Source organism: Salvelinus sp. IW2-2015, unplaced genomic scaffold, assembly GCF_002910315.2.
Source record: "Salvelinus sp. IW2-2015 unplaced genomic scaffold, ASM291031v2 Un_scaffold3362, whole genome shotgun sequence".
NCBI lineage: Eukaryota > Metazoa > Chordata > Actinopteri > Salmoniformes > Salmonidae > Salvelinus > Salvelinus sp. IW2-2015.
The window spans coordinates 5,186-21,753 of NW_019944645.1; the positions used below are offsets into that span (position 1 = coordinate 5,186).

General features: G+C 42.2%; 1 pseudogene; it reads left to right on the forward strand.

The window, feature by feature from the left end:
* Positions 1-16,568, forward strand: part of LOC112075740 (mitogen-activated protein kinase kinase kinase 9-like) — a 34,932-nt pseudogene that overhangs the window by 4,331 nt on the left and 14,033 nt on the right.

Consider the following 16,568-nt stretch of genomic DNA (forward strand, 5'->3'; position numbering starts at 1 on the left):
GAGTTATATTATGGGAACTGGGTGGTGTAATGGAGTATATATTCCATCCAGTTCCTTATAATTATCGCTCCTATAGCTCCTCCCACCAGGCCTCCTCTTTTGGCCGTCGTCTTAAGAATAGCTAGGTGGGACAACTGACTGGGTGTGTGCTCGAGCTCTAGTGGTGGTGTGTGTGTGGTGTGTGTGTGTGTGTGTGTGTGTGTGTGTAGGATGTGTGTGTTGTGTGTGGTGTGTGTTAGTTGTGTGTTGTTTGTGTGTATTTAATGTTGCAGCGTGTTGTGCGTGTGTGTGTGTGTGTTTCTATGTGCATGTTGTGTGTGTATTGTTATATATAATCATGTGTGTGTGTGTGTGTTTTATTGCAATGGGTCGATGCACAGACCTCACAGGACAACGTGAAAAACTTAAACATTAATCAAGGGCCTCATGTCTTTCTAGCCACTGTCTTTCTTTCATTTTATACTTTATAATCATCTCATTCCTATTCTTCTCTTCTTGGTTGTTTCTCTTCCTGTCTCCTTCTCCTCTTTCGCTTCATCGTGACCTCTTTCTTGTTTTCGCCCTTTTGTTCTTTCCCTTTATTTTGGAAAACAACTTAATAATTTATTATGAGTGGTATTGGAGAATGACTTGTCTGCATGCTATCAGCATCGAATCCCCCGCACGCTGACAATGCCGTAAGATCCCGAACGTCCTGTCAGTTCTGCCCCGCTGAAATAAGGCATGTTAAACCACACTCGTTCCTCTAGTGCCCGTCATTGCACAACATATGATGAGAATTTCGGTTCTATTCCAACTGAACCTGCCTAGCTTATAAAACATACATTCACAAACTCCTAACCTGAGCCATGACACATTACATAATTACTGCGGAAGTACATTGATTTCCTCTGTCTAATATCTTACAAAGTCAACAGCTAGTAAAGAGACGAAAAGAGTCAAAGTGCGAGTGGTTGGTTCACAAAATATATTTTCAGATGTCATGAACGTTGCCCCTCTTTGGGTAACAGCAAGCCCCATCACCCCTCTCCCTGTCTCCATATCACACCCATCAGGCTGCTGTGGTCAGAGATGTGTATTCTAAATTCCTGGAGGAGAGAGTCTTTCATCTCATGGCCTCAACAGTATAGAGAGTCGTAATTTCACAGAGAACAAAATACATTACTCTTTCCCGCCTCACAGAACTGGAGAAACCCCCCGCGAGACAACATTTATGAATTCTCGGCACGCAACAGCGTAATTATAAAGGATCTGTGAAAAAATCCAGCTACGAACTGGTCCCGCCTGTACACCCTCGCCATTTTGCTGAAACAAACCCAAAACTCTCCTCAATCCTCGCACTGGGGAGACAAACGGTCCACATTACCATAACGATCCCCCTGTATCCTAATCACGACTAGACGCCTCAGTATTATGAGGCTATACAATCTAATTGTTGTATACAGATCGAGATCGCTAGTGTATGGATGACTTCTATCGGTGAGAACAGGGAGTTTGGTGAAATCTCTGTGTAATGTATTGATAATGGTGGAAGAATGCTGCAGGTAAAAAAAAACGTGACTGCATATACTGGCATAGGCAAGGCAAAGAGTTGAATGAGTGTAGTCACCAGCTGGAGATAGCTTAGCCCATTTTCGACAGAAGAGGGACGGCCCATCTCTAATCAAACCATCTTGCTCGTACAATATGCCAATTAATATTGGTACCATCTTTTATGGATAAGAAACACTTTATCTAAAGTCCTTCTAAAAACAATCAAGGTATGTGGAGCATTATTTCTCTGACGCGAAACGAAAGGCCATAATTTCTTGTCCGAACGCAGGTTTCCTGACCAAGGGAGTGAAATGTTCAGAAATCGAATGCTCCTTTTCAACTTGATGACCGTACTAGGCACTAGGTGGTCTTTGCACACTGGCCGCTGAGAGGGGAATCAATGTCTAACCTCTACAACTCTAATACACCATTACCTCTAAAGGCAAGCGACGTCTGGCATGTGGTGCCGCTATTGGTGTAAAACTGGGGGGGGGAGGGATGGGGAGGGAGGGCGCATGAATAGGCACGGGATTTTTTGTGAGAGCACTCGCATGCCATCGTGTAGAGATTCTCGCTCGTTGTGGTGCGTAAAAAAATCATCACTTAGACACTCTCTATTCTTTGACACGTGTGAAAGCGGGCTGGAGGAGTAGTTATTTATTGCCCACTCAGTGTTATCCTTGGATCTAGTAAAACATTTAGTCATTTATTCAGGACTCTGTATCCTGTAAGGAGATAATGGAGAATTAGCAGATCTGCACGTGCTATTGTCACCTTCACGCGTTTCTGGATAATACGAAAACGGTCGTAACAATCATCCGGCTGCATGTATTTTTTTGTATGATACATGTGACCAAACACTTATGCATTATTGTCTAAATGGATTATCGAGTTAAATCCATTTTGCAAGTTATCTATATTTATGTTTCAGCTTCTCTGGATGCTAAGTAAGCATTAGAATGTCATGATTTAATTGATACATACTTTATTCAGATTCTGGATCTAGAGTATATTTGTGCATTGCACCGCGTTGTATTTCAGCTCTGACTCTCCGTTCACCTGCTGTTACTAGTAGTTTAACGTATTTGGTAAGAGAGAAATTTTTATGTCACGCCTACTCTCGGGATCTAGTAAGAGCATTTGAAGCTAGTGCCAATGCTTAATTGATCATGAGGGAAAAAATTCATGTGTGCCATTCTTCTCTGAAATACGGAGAGCAAACAGAGGTCATTTAATTTTCAGTTTCACTCGACACTCATCTAGTAAACTGGGACAGAAGGACACCTCGTTCACAACATTCTTGGATGAGGAAAGTATCTACAGTTTCTATAAAGAGTAAGTCTGGTCCTCACTAAAGCATCTCGAGTTATGTTGATTATTTTTTATTTCATTCAGTAAATCTCTTCTGGATCTAGATGTAATGAGTCGTGGCACTATGAATCATATATTTCAGGTGCAACTTTTTGTGGCCTCAGTAAGTAGCATTGAGTCATTTATATCAGCTCGTTGGATTAGTAGGGCGCCCAAAGTCATGTGTTTGTATGCTTATCATTGTTTAGGCTTACGCTATATACATGCTCTGGATCTCGTATAAGCAGTGCCGAGAGATAGTGTTCTCTATCTGCTGTTTATATTCAGATTATATTAGCAATTATTATAAAAAACTTTTTTTTGTAGTTTCATTTATATTTCAGTCCTCTTGATGAGTAAAATTATTGCATGTGATGTGGTCAATTTATTCAGTTCTGGATCTAAAGTAAAGAGCAGGAGGAATATCACAAGTCTTCTGCCTGCTCTTGGATTCATATTGTGCACTAGCGACTATGGAGGCTGACTCTATGTAAATATTTCAGTTTCAGATCAAAAATGTTTTTATGATGAGTAGACTCTATGAGAGTGACGTTTGGTGTCTGAAATAATTTCACTTTGAGCTCAAGCTAGTTCGCGCTTTGTATGGCACATTTAGTTAGGATCATTGAGTGTCATATTTGAGTGTGTAGCTTTCTGGGATACTAGTTGAAAATAAGAGAATTGACGCTATGTGTTTTAATACAATGAAATATCGCCACAGATTTTATTTTTGAAATCAAAAACATATGGCTGCAAATTAAGAGAGATTCAATAATTATTATTCTGGATCGTATGTTAAATAGCTGGCACATTGACGTCTTGTATATGAATTCTAGGTTTCTTTGTCGTATCTAGTTCACATTAGGGCATTTTAGAGAGTTGCGATCTATTTTAAATTCAGTTTCTAGATCTAGTAAAGATTGGAAGTCTTTTCATTTATTTGGCAGTCTCTGTAGATCTATTATATGATGGAGTCATTGAGTGCTATCCTGATGACGATAATTTGAATACTGCAAAGATGGAGTTAGAAACTTAGTCTTGGTAGTATGTCTTATAATGCACGCTCACTGAGTCATTTATTGTGTTACAGCTTTGATCTAGTACATAATCAGAGGATTTCTATATCATATTATCTATGTGTCTTCCCTGTAAAATTTTTAATAGAGTATGCTCCGGTAAGTAACACATGCGTATTGAGGTGAGTTCTATTCATAGATTTTCTGGATCTAGTAAGCAATTGAGTTTTCATTTTTATTCAGCTCTGGGATCTAGTAAGCAATTGTCAGTCATTATATTCTAGTCTATTCTGGATTTCTAGTAAGCATTGAGTCTCACAACAGATGTGTCTATCACTCTTTCCTCAAGTCTGGTGTTCATTTGAGACATAGTATAATGCATGAGTGTGAAGTAAATAGTTTAAACTAAATATTATGATTATGTTTCTGTGAATCTATTATATCGCGGCACTCGTGACACGCTTTGTCAGTTATTCACTGTCTGGAAGTAAGTAGATATGTCACTGTATGATCATTTATCAGCTCTTGATCTAGTAAGCATTGAGAGTGTTCAATCCTTATTCAGTTCTGGAATCTTAGTAAGCATTGAGTATTTATTCAGCTCGTGGGAGTGGCCTGTAGTACACCGCACTCGCACGCTCCTTGATATCAGATTAGGAGTCTAGATAAGCATAGAGAGGGAATCTACTCACAATTACGCTTCTGTGTGATGTTCTAAAGCTTAAATAGCAGAGTAACTGAGTCACTCATTATTTCAAGTTTCTGGATCTGAGGTAACACCCAGTTATGGTCGGGTTAAGTTCAGCAGTTATTCAGGCCTTCGCGGATCATAGTAAAGGGCGCCTATCATAGTGAGAGATTTCATCCGTAATTATTACAGACTTCCTGCACTCTCCTAGTAGCAATTGAGTACATGTATGTATTTTCCTCACAGACCATTTTTGGTATTGCCTTAGTCAAACCTCATAAATTGATGAATCAGAGTATCATAGGTTGCAGATCCTCGCAGATCTAGGTCTTAAAACCGCAATTGAGTCATTTATTCAGGCTCTGTAGATTACTAACAAGGATGGAGACCATAGGTTTGCAGTATAGACGCAAAGTATCACTTTGCTCAGAAGCTCTTGAATCTAGTAATTCTTTTATAACCATAGCCCAATTAACGTGGGTTAAACTCTCTCTTAAGATCACTTCTCTCAGCGACTTTATATACACCAAGCAATTGAGTCCTTTATTTCAGCTCTTGATCTGTAAAGCATTGAGGTCATGTAAATCAGCCTCTAAATCTCTAGTTAAAGTCATTGAGGTCATTTATTCAGACAGAATAACTGCTATGACAACTGGTAAGTCATATTTGAATCATTGAGAGTACTCATAGTCTATGTTCAGCACGTTGAGGAGAATGGTAAAGATTGAGCTCATTATTCAGTCGGATCATTAGAACGCGAAGAAACTCCTGAGAAGCATAAACGCATTGAAGTCATTTATATCCAGCTCTGGATCTAGTAAAGCATTCAGTCATTTATTTCATCTCTGGATCTAGTAAAGAAGCAAAATTCAGTCATTCTATTCAGCGCTGCATGAGAATACACAAAGCAATTCGAGACAGTTACCTAAGTTAATTGACGACGCACCCAAAATGAGCAATGAGAATAATGTCACTGCGGCGCTGTAAATCCGTTTTCACACAAGAGATGATTGTGATCGTTTAACCTCGTTGAAACACAGAATAACATTCTTTGAGCAATTCTATCACATTTTAACCAGTACATTTAGACATGAGAAGGGCGAACCCACTCACTCGCAAACAGCTATCACACTATAATTCTTTTCACAGAGACACATTAGAGCACACTGGAAAAAAGTTCCACAATCCGACGACCAACACTGAGCAGTTAATTCCTATATATATATTTCACACTCTGGTGCTCACTCTGTTCCCCGAATGAGTGAGCCCGTTCATTACGTGCAATAGGAATTACGCATTTCAATGTTGTGTATAACCTGTGGGAATCAAAACTGAGCCGTGCTCTATGCTATACCTTACTTTCGGCTTGCTACAGTCGACCAGCGCCAATGCTCTACCCATAATCGTTTAGTGTGACACAACCCAAAAGACCCACGCGGCGCGATTGACCAGCTTCTTATCCCACTTAAGGGACAACTACACCGATATTACTCATTTCTGATCCATATGTATATCTAACGAATTTGGTTTACTGAGGATTCTAGAAGTGAATATACTTAGTTCTAAGTTTGAGCTTAAATGTACCACTCACTCTTGACTATTAGGACAGAGTCGAGATTGTTTATTGAGTATAGAGAGAGTAATATAGACATGGCGTCGTGACATACAACAATTTTAACCGAACGGTTAAGCGCTCAAGAAGGGTCAGAAGCAGAGCTCTCTGAAATGTTGAATCGCAGACTCTCCATTCTTTAACAATATCAAACATCAAAATCAAAGTATCTTTTATTTGATGCCAGATGGCTTGTGTCGCCAGCCCCTTTGTGTTCGAGATGTACATGAAAAATACCTGTATGTGGCATGGAGGAGAGTGTGGTGTAGAATGGAGGGGCTGTGGAGCAGGGATGATGGAGCTCTGATACGAAAATTCCTGTTCTGCCACTTAAGTTCGAGACAGACTAGCTCACAGTAAGTGCACAATCCAACAAAGTAATCTATAACCTAACAATTCCACAACTACTACCCCTATACACACAAAGTGTAAAGGGATAAAGTAAGATATGTACATAAAGATATATGAAATGAGTGATAGGTACAGAACGGGCATAACAGGCAAGCACTAACACCGAGATAGATGGTAATAGAGTACAGTAATAAACTCACATATGAGATGAGTAAATGCTCAGCAAGTATTGATTAAAAGCATATAATGATATGGATTTTCAAATACGAGATATTTTATTATAAACAAAAGAGAGTTTGACTAAGTGAATACAATTGTATTAACAATTTAAAAAGATGAGTCTGAGAGATGTCTGAAGTATAGAATCGATATAGAGGACATAGATTCAGTAATAATACATTCGAAGATGAATATAAGATATAGTATAAGGGTTATTGTGACAGAGCATTGTATATTGTGTTGGTTCTGTATTAGGTGTGTCGAGTTGTAGTGGATTAAAAATAGTGGGTGCAGGTTGGTTGGGCTAGTGGTATAACCATGTTTTTACATAATTTCCCAATCATTCCATTATTAAATGGGGCTGAGAAGCACTTTGAGGGTCACGTATGTTTAGGCACAAAGCCGTGACAGCTGGCTAAAAAGTGTAGTGAGAGTAGCAGACTGTTAGTTTTACGCAGTCTCGGCTGATGGCCTCCAAGAGATAGAAGCTGTCTTCATCAGCTAGCTCACTCTGCGCTGCCTCTTGAACTGCACCTCGATACTCGAGACACCGGGTAAGCCTTTCCTTCCTCATGCAGAGTAGGTCTTTGTACAAAAACCTTCAATAAGGGTGTCAAATATTGATGATAGCGGGGGTGAAACTCGAGACAGTCGGACTCTTGGGTGGAATTTATGTGTTGTTCTGACTACTTAATTGAGATGGCATACTTTATAGTTGGCCAGTTCTCCTGTCTCGACATTGGTCGTCGTAGGTGTAGGATTCGTGTTGCTGTGGTGGACAGGGTCGAGGGTTAGTGCACTTCCGCCACCCCGGTGAGCGTTGTGCAGACCTCAACTGAGCCCCCTTCTGCCTTCTGAAAGAGCGCGATTGACGGTTCGTAGAGTGGTACGCCGAGTTGCTCCGAGCTACTCTCAAATAGGCACGAGGTGGATCCAGCGCCCCGTGAGCTAGCTGAGCTGAGATGCTCTCCTGATTGTGTACTGCATCTTTGTATGGATCAGTTTCGAGGAGTTTTGCTAAGGTGTTTTGGTGTTACAAGAGGGTTTTGATCAAAAGTAACCAAATGGTCAAGATATTTAGCCCGGTGTACTGTCGAATTTAGGGCCAGAACCAGCAACTTAACCGAATTTTCTTCAGACTCTTCTTGGAGAGTTTTGAGAGAAGCTCGCTGCTTGTGTTTCCCAGACGAGATCCTTCTTCTAACACAACGCTGGGTCTTTTTGTGTTGTGGTAGTAGACAAATCTCGATGTTGTTACGAATGAAATTTTGTTGTAATCATGCCGTTTATTCTGAATGAGGAGAACTTAAAGTCTTCTCTGCCACTTCTCTCACTACTGTCGTCCCTGAGGCTTTCCGAGTTGTTGGTTAAGTGAGGTGAGATATACAGGGGGTGTGGGTGGGCACATCTCGAAGCACGTCTGCCCTGAAACCGTGAGAACCGTCAATGCATCTGAAACTGCCATTGGTGTGTTACGTTTGATTCGTGAGCTCAGCCTGTTGGGCAAGAGGTTTGTTACTCTAGGTGTCACTCGACGAATCAATGATATGAGGGACACCGGGGGAACACACACCCGAGAGTATTTTAGATATGTCCTGTAAACAGTTTATCGTTGGTGTACTATTAGTAATGGCAAAGCCTATTCGGCCATTAATGTACGCCTGCATGGCCAATTCGTTTCTGTCCGAAGAGGACTCCTCTGACTGATTCAGGATGTAAGGTGGAAAGAGACGTCGCAATGTCCAGCGAAGGCTAGCTACTCACGTGAGTGTGTAATGATCAGGGAGTTTACAGGAGAGGGCCCATCCTACGAACGACAAAGATTCTTAACTCTTAGTAGGTGGACAGGCCACTTCACACTAGTGTTGGGAGAGTATCTCTCGAGTGTGAGACTGCGCTGTATGATGTTGTATATAAGAACACAAATTGGCCTCAATGGTGTATAACTCTCTCTACGAGCACGGTCCTTCGCGCTGGGCGGCCCGTCAGGATATCCTGCTCTCCAAGCGAGGCCCATGCACAGCATCGGCGGTGGTAGTTTAGAGCAAAGCGAGGAGTGCCCTCTTTGTATACGAGCTCTGATGATCTTGTGAGTGTGAGATAGGTACTAGTGAGTGGGAGTATACACACAGCGCCTCGATATGGGCTGAACACTTGTTAGTTTGCGTATATGAATTGACTTTCTGACGCATGCTTCAAATAGGAATAGGGGCAAGGCATCTTCTTCTATTTATATTGATGTGTTGAGTTTTTTGTACTGTACTCTGACTTCGCAGATGCGTGAGTGGTTCTGGCGCGGGAGAATAAGCTAAGGTGTGCCGTGGCCAGCTGCGGGATGATGGATCTAGCGTTAAGAGGTGCTGTGATAGCCTGGGAGATGAGGGAAACCAACCTCCATGACCTGGTGTTCCATTTGAATGGTTTGAATGCTGAGTGTTTTCTGAAAATTTCCCAACTTGTTGGCTTACTGGGAGACGAGATAGCAGAGTTTGGAGGGAGAAGAAGGATGAGGTGTCTAGCTGAGTAGTCGAATGTAATCGGGTTATAGAAGTTGGTGTGGAGGCGAGTCTGTATCGATGCAATGACTGATATTATATGTGCGTAGCGGATCTTAGTCCTCTCAATAGAAAGAAACGCTGCTAAGAGAGTATGACACATAGTGAATAGTTGAGATGCTAAGCATCACGCATGAATTGGAGTCGGTTAGTGGGCACACAGGAGTGTATGTTTTCCATAGTGCAACTTCTATCAAGATTGTTGAACCTTGGCTAAGCAAAATGTTAACGCTTTCTTGGAGGCACATTCATTATTGGTAGTATCTTAGAGTGAGTAGGCCACACTACATTGAGGGGTCTGAGAAAAGTATGGGATATTCATATGCGACAGTATCTTGTTGAATAGCTTGTTAATTTGTAATTCATTTGTAATTATGAGTATGAGATATGAATATATCATTGTAAATCCAAGATTAACAACAATAAATATTGTGCGCGCGTACAGTACTCAGTGTGTCTGGGGGCCGAGATGCTCTGAGTACGCAAAAATTGTCTGCGAGCTGGGAAAATTTAAGCAGTCTTGTGTCTCCTCCGCATTATTGAGAACCTAATGCAACGGAGTTCTTTAAGTAACACCAACAACAGCTATTTAAATAGTCTTATAAAAGTAAAAGGGGTGTTGACTTCACCTTCCCGGCTGTCTGAAGAAGTAAATGGTAAAATAGAGCCTTGCAAAATGTGTTTTTGTATGAGTACGCCAGATGGGGCCGAGAATAGTTTGTGGCAGCATGTATCCTCGTGGACCTACATTCTTGGGTAATTTAATAACCTAGCGAGTCGAAAATGAAGTGTGAGTAGTAAGCCTCAACTACGCTTGGGAAGAGGACGATCAGGACTTCGTTGTCTAGCAATGCTAGTAGCGCCCAATTCTTGGAATGTAAAGGGTCATTGAAGAGGAGTTGCAGGTGTGCTTCAGATTTAATATATCCTTTGTTAAATGACACCGAGTAGGAGTGGACTGTCTCAGCAGCCCCCTCGCCCACCATGGTTATGCACACGATCATGTGTTCTTGAGTCTTGCTTGAATTAGCTGACTGTAAATTTTGAATGCTATTGCGTATTGAGTTGCAAAATATCACTCATTGGATTTAATTAATGTCATATGTGAGGAAACCTTATGAGCATTGTTCCTGAATTATCGCCTCTTGCGTGTTAGCAAAAAGAATAGCTACATAACTTTGTAGAACAGGCTCCATTTTTTTATTTTCGGTTGTTCATATTAATTTTTGGTTTCGCGAGTAGGTTTGTCTTTTAAGGGGCGATCCACTCCTAGTGTGTGCTACAATTATGAAATCAGTCGCTGGTGTAAAAGCAAGTGTTGTTTTGGTATTATTGCGCTTTCAAGTAACAACTGCACGAATGAGAAAGTAATCCACCTCGTTTCTGGTTTGGGATCGCCTTTTAATCGTTGCTATCATTGTGTAGGCTCAACGACATCGTCAATAATTGCACTTTCTAATTGACTCGCGCCGCGAACCATGGCCGTATTTGTTCAATATTTTTGGTGATGTCAATGGCGTGTGAACTATCCAACAGCGTGAATCTAGTAGAGCAGTCTTCTGTATATGTGCGATTGTGATATCTTAGATTCGGTCGGTTTTTTTTTTTGATTTCCAGCGTTGAACTAGACCTTGAGCAGAGGGAGCATAGATTGTTTTAGTTTTCTGTTTGGTGGTTAACTGGAAGCAACAAACATCGCGAGTGTGGTCAGCTTTTCCGAAAGGAAGGGCGGGGGCAGAAAGAAAAGAGTTAAAAAAAAAAGGATAGAGATCAATAGATCTCAATAGAGAGGATCCAAATCAGATGCCTAATAATACCTGAACATATGAGGAAAAAATACAATTACAGACCAATGACTAAACCCTGCTTCAATGGCGTCTATCTCTTCTTCTGCGGTCTATTTCTGCTTGGTCTAGTGATACTCTTTCTCCCTCTCTGCCTGTCTATTTTCTTGGGCTGTCCTATTATCTTTTCTGGCTGTCCTAAAATTTGTATCTCTGCTGTCGTAATTCTCTCTGCTGTCTGTATTATCTCTGGCTGTCTATTATTTTCTCTGTCTGCTGTCCTATTCTGCTGTCTTATTCCTCTGGCTGTCTATTATCCTCCTCTGGCTGTCTAATTATCTCTGAACTGTCTATTCTCTCTGCTGTTCTTATTCTCTAGCTTTATTCTGAATTCTTGACCAATTCTGTTTCCTGCTGATACTGAAAAAGAAAGATATAAATTTAAGAAAAAAAAATATTAATATTAATATAAGCCTAATTAAAAAAAGCATAAGGTTCAAAAACTTCAGTTTCCGGTAAGCTTTCCCCCCAAAATATCTCCTATATTTCCGAAATAATTCAGCTGTCCTGTCCATAAAAACTTCTTCCATCTCGTTCTGATCTCCATATATACTCCTCACCAACCCTGTAGCTACGGGGTTTCTCCCCCTGTGGGAAAAGCTGCTTGACCGGAGGGCGAAAGTGCCATTCAGGGCATGGAATTGTCCTCGCTGTGGCGTACGGAGTGGCCATGAATAAGCTGTCGTTGCCCATCCCTTCCACCTGCCCAGAGCCCTTCGCCCGTCTCATGGAAGGTAAAGCTGCTTTCTGTTAGCCATTCTTAAATGAGGCCAACAGCCACCTATTTGTTGAGAGAACGTAAACTTCATTACCTTAATAATACAGATGATTCGATTATAAGATATGTAAATAAATAACTATATCCATCTCCATCCTGATCCATAATAGATAGATATTTGTACAAAAATAAATTATAACTTATTTACATTGAGGTCCTCTGTAGATCCATTGAGTGCCGTCATATATATATATATATATATATAAAACTTTTGACCGGTAGAGTGTATATTTATTATATATAGAGAGAGAGATACTAACAAAACGTTATATCCAAAGAGTTTTTATAACTGTCACGGTTGCTGTAAGAAACGGACCAAGGCGCTTGTTGAGTTCCACATATTTATTTAAAGTGAAACTTCTTCAACCGAAACATGACACAAGCACCACCACAAACAATATCCCACAAACAATATCCCACAAACACAAGTGGGAGAAATGGCTACCTAAATATGATCCCCAATTAGAGGCAACGATTACCAGCTGCCTCTAATTGGGAATCATACAAAACACCAACATAGAAAATATAAACTAGAACACAACATAGAAAATATAAACTAGAACACAACATAGAAATTATAAACTAGAATACCCCCTAGTCACGCCCTGACCTACTACACCACAGAGAAAACAAGGGCTCTCTATGGTCAGGGCGTGACAATAACTAACCCAAGATAGACCACAGCCTGCCGTTTCCAATGGAAACAAATGAATCATAGTGGCGCAGAACAAGCAAGGAGGTGGGCAGAGCCAAGCACGAGCTAGCAGGAGCCTATTGGCGCGTTCTAGCATGTATTTGCATCTTTCCGTTAGGGAACGTCTACTCTTTGAAGTGCACTTGTGCACTAACTCAAATCGCCCTAACACTCCTTCTAAACAACGCAACTTTGGCAAAGGGTAAAATCTATCACATTTTAGTCCACTCTGTTTGTAAAATATTGTAGTTTTGGAAGCCGACAACTATATTGAGATCAAATGTTTCATCAAGGAGAACAGTAGCAAAATGTCGGCCAAAATCCATCTCCTTCTCCCACTGCCGGGCCACTGCGTTTCCTCTCACCACCATATTTGGTAGTGAGAGGAAACGGCCAACAGGATGCTTCACATTTATCACATCCAGTGAAATATCTGTCTCATTGTTCTATCTGTGGTACATCTAAACACACAGATGCAAAAATGTAATATCCAACGTTTCGACAGCAAAGCTGTCTTGATCAGGGTATAATCACAAACACTGTGGGATGACTCGTTTATATAGTGTCAAAAGACACACAGGTGTCTGTAATCATGGCCAAAAGTGGCCTAATATCATTGGTTAATTCTCAAATATTAAAATGGCATACAAAGTACAGCATACAAAAAACAAATGGATAGCATACGATCATAGATTCATTTTAGACTACACAAGCTMACAAACAATTACAATGGCAAAGTCACAATAATCACAAGAATGGCTTCAGATCAAAGTCTACGTTGAGACCGAAGGGAGCAAGGGTCTTTAAGTTAAAGATCCAGGCAGCCTCTCGTTTTAATAATAAGTTATCAAGGTCACCCCATCTCCTAGGGAGGGTGACATGTTCGATGCCAATATAACGCAGAGACGAAATCGAGTGGCCTGCCTCCAAAAAAGTGGAGGCYCCTTTAACTTCTTCTTCTGCTGCTTCTTCTTCTCTCGTCCAGACTGCTGGAGTCCAGACCCCCACCTGCGACCTCTCTTCACCAGTATCCTGGATCAGCTGACAACTATAGAGGAATCAGGTTTCTTCGAGATGCCAGTCGAGTCCTTCCACTCCCTGCAGGACGACTGGAAGATGGAGATTCAGGAGATGTTCGACCAGCTTAGGGTCAAAGAGAAGGTAGCGGGATAGGCTTCTTAGTTAGCTTTCAAAAGATCAGAGGCCTCTGCCGTGGCGGTTTCCACATCATACAACATGGGGCCACGTGATAATCTAGCCTGGTTGCAGATTTTTTTGTGCTGTCTTGCAAACTTTAATGGTTGTTGAACCAGGCTATGGATATGGGGTAGTGATATACTGTAGTGTAATCTATAATCCCCCCCAAACACAAAACAAAAAGATCTGCCCGCCATGGTTAAATCTCCCCTGACCTCTAACCTTGTCACCAGGAGCTGAGGTCGTGGGAGGAGGAGCTGAGTCGTGCGGCGCTGCAGCAGAAGAGCCAGGAGGAGGAGCTGAGGAGGAGGGAGCAGGAGCTGGCTGAGAGGGAGATCCATATCCTGGAGAGGGAGCTGAACGTTATCATCCACCAGCTGTACCAGGAGAAACCCCGCGTGGAGAGCAGGCAGGGCAAGTTCAGACGCTCACGTCTCAAACTGAAGGATGGGAACAGGATCAGTCTGCCTTCAGGTAGGTGTTTCATCAGTAGGACTGGACAGAAGGCTGATGTCTGTGGGTCTCAAGTGCAGAGACAGGATCCACAATGGCTCTGCGCTACTGCCCATTGAAGAGCTGTTTGTGTGCGTTTGTGTATGAATGTTTGTTTCTGTTTCTGTGTGTGAATGCATGTTGCCATGGCAAAAAGTGGCTTAACTCTTTCAGTTGTAGTTATATATTTATATTTATTTAGTTAGATTTTTATATTTATTTAGTTATATTTTTATATTTATTTAGTTATATATTTATATTTATTTAGTTATGTTTATATTTATTTAGTTATATTTTTATATTTATTTAGTTATATATTTATATTTATTTAGTTATATATTTATTTAGTTATATGTCCCTATATAAAAATAGCTAAAAAGTTCAAATGCAGGGCCAGGATCCACGAGAGAAAGAGAGAGAGAGAGAGAGAGAGAGAGAGAGGCTTAAACCCCTTCACTTTTAGTTTTATGTCCCAATATAAAAATAGCAGCAAAGTTCAAATGATTGAGTGACAGGTTGGTCTGTATCTCCGCTGCGCTGTGTCAGTACCATGGACAGAGTGCACTGGGGGGCTATGGAAAGCCCCTGGGCGGTTAGGTATGAGTCCTTTGTATTTCCATAACAAAAAACAGTGCTCGTCTGTGGTAGAATAACGTGAAAGACCTCCGCGTGTAATTTTTAGATTTATAAAGAACGGGGTCAAGTTTACAGTGGAAGCTGTTTCACTGAACTCTGCCTCACGTCCCACCACTACAGAGTTGAGTTAGCCTCTTAGCTAGCTGTAACAGGCTATTCGCCAATTTCGCTTTAACCAGCTAATCTGCCACTGCCGCGATGTATATCAGAAATGAAACCACGAGGCCGCCGTCAAGCCCGGTAGCGATGATGCTGCCGAGCTCCAGCTAGGAAGCTTCCACAAGTGTCGTCAGGATAATGGCTCCACAGTCCCTCCTCCAACTCCGACTGTTCCTGACGATCTTGGAACAGAGGAGCCAGCCCAGGTTAGCCTATAGAATCCTATTACCCAAGATGCATGGTTTTATGCCCCCCCCCCCATCATAGGAAGAGAGTGGCTGGAATACTCGGTTACTGAAGATGCGGCACCTCTTGGTCAAAAGCACTCGATGGTCTCGGGCATTTGAACTTTTATGTTTATTGTGGTACAGCGTGATATAAACAGAATTCAATATAATTCCAATGCAAGAACCCCCCCCCAAATAAAAAACTATTGTGCCCTCTCACCGATTTCAATTGCCCCCTAAATCACTTCATCCTGGCTCTGTGTATGCTCAAATGGCACCATATTCCCTATGTAGTGCACTACTTTAGACCAGGGCCCTATTCCCTATATAGTGCACTACTTTAGACCAGAGCCCTATTCCCTATTATAGTGCACTACTTTAGACCAGAACCCTATTCCTTATATAGTGCACTACTTTTGACCAGAGCCCTATTCCCCATATAGTGCACTAGTTTTGACCAGAGCTCCACATAGGAACTAGAGTGGGCGGAGAACATCGAAAGGGCTGTAGTGGAGCGGGTCGAGAGCGTCAAATTCCTTGACCTCCACATCAAGTACTTAACACGGTCCACTCCACATTCGCACGACAGCGTCTCTTCCCCCTCGGGCAGATGAAAAGATTTGCCATATACCCTCAGACCCTCAAAAGATTATACAGCTGCACCAGCGAGGGTATCTTGACTGGCTGCATCGCCGCTTGGTATGGAAAATGCACCACCCTGACCGCAAAGGTGCTACAGAGGGTGGTGCGGACAGCCCAGTACATCACTGGGGCCGAACTCCCTGCCATCCAGGACCTCTATACCAGGCGGTATCAGAGGAAGGCCCTACAGAGGGGGGTGCGGACAGCCCAGTACATCACTGGGGCCAAACTCCCTGCCATCCAGAACCTCTATACCAGGCGGTGTCAGAGGAAGGCCCTACAGAGGGTGGGGGCTGTCCGCACCACCCTCTGTAGGGCCTTCCTCTGACACCGCCTGGTATAGAGGTCCTGGATGGCAGGGAGTCGGCCCCAGTGATGTACTGGGCTGTCCGCACCCCCCTCTGTAGGGCCTTCCTCTGACACCGCCTGGTATAGAGGTTCTGGATGGCAGGAGTTCGGCCCAGTGATGTACTGGCTGTCCGCACCACCCTCTGTAGGGCCTCCTCTGACACCGCCTGGTATAGAGGTCTGGAGGCAGGGAGTTCGGCCCCAGTGATGTACTGGGCTGTCCGCCA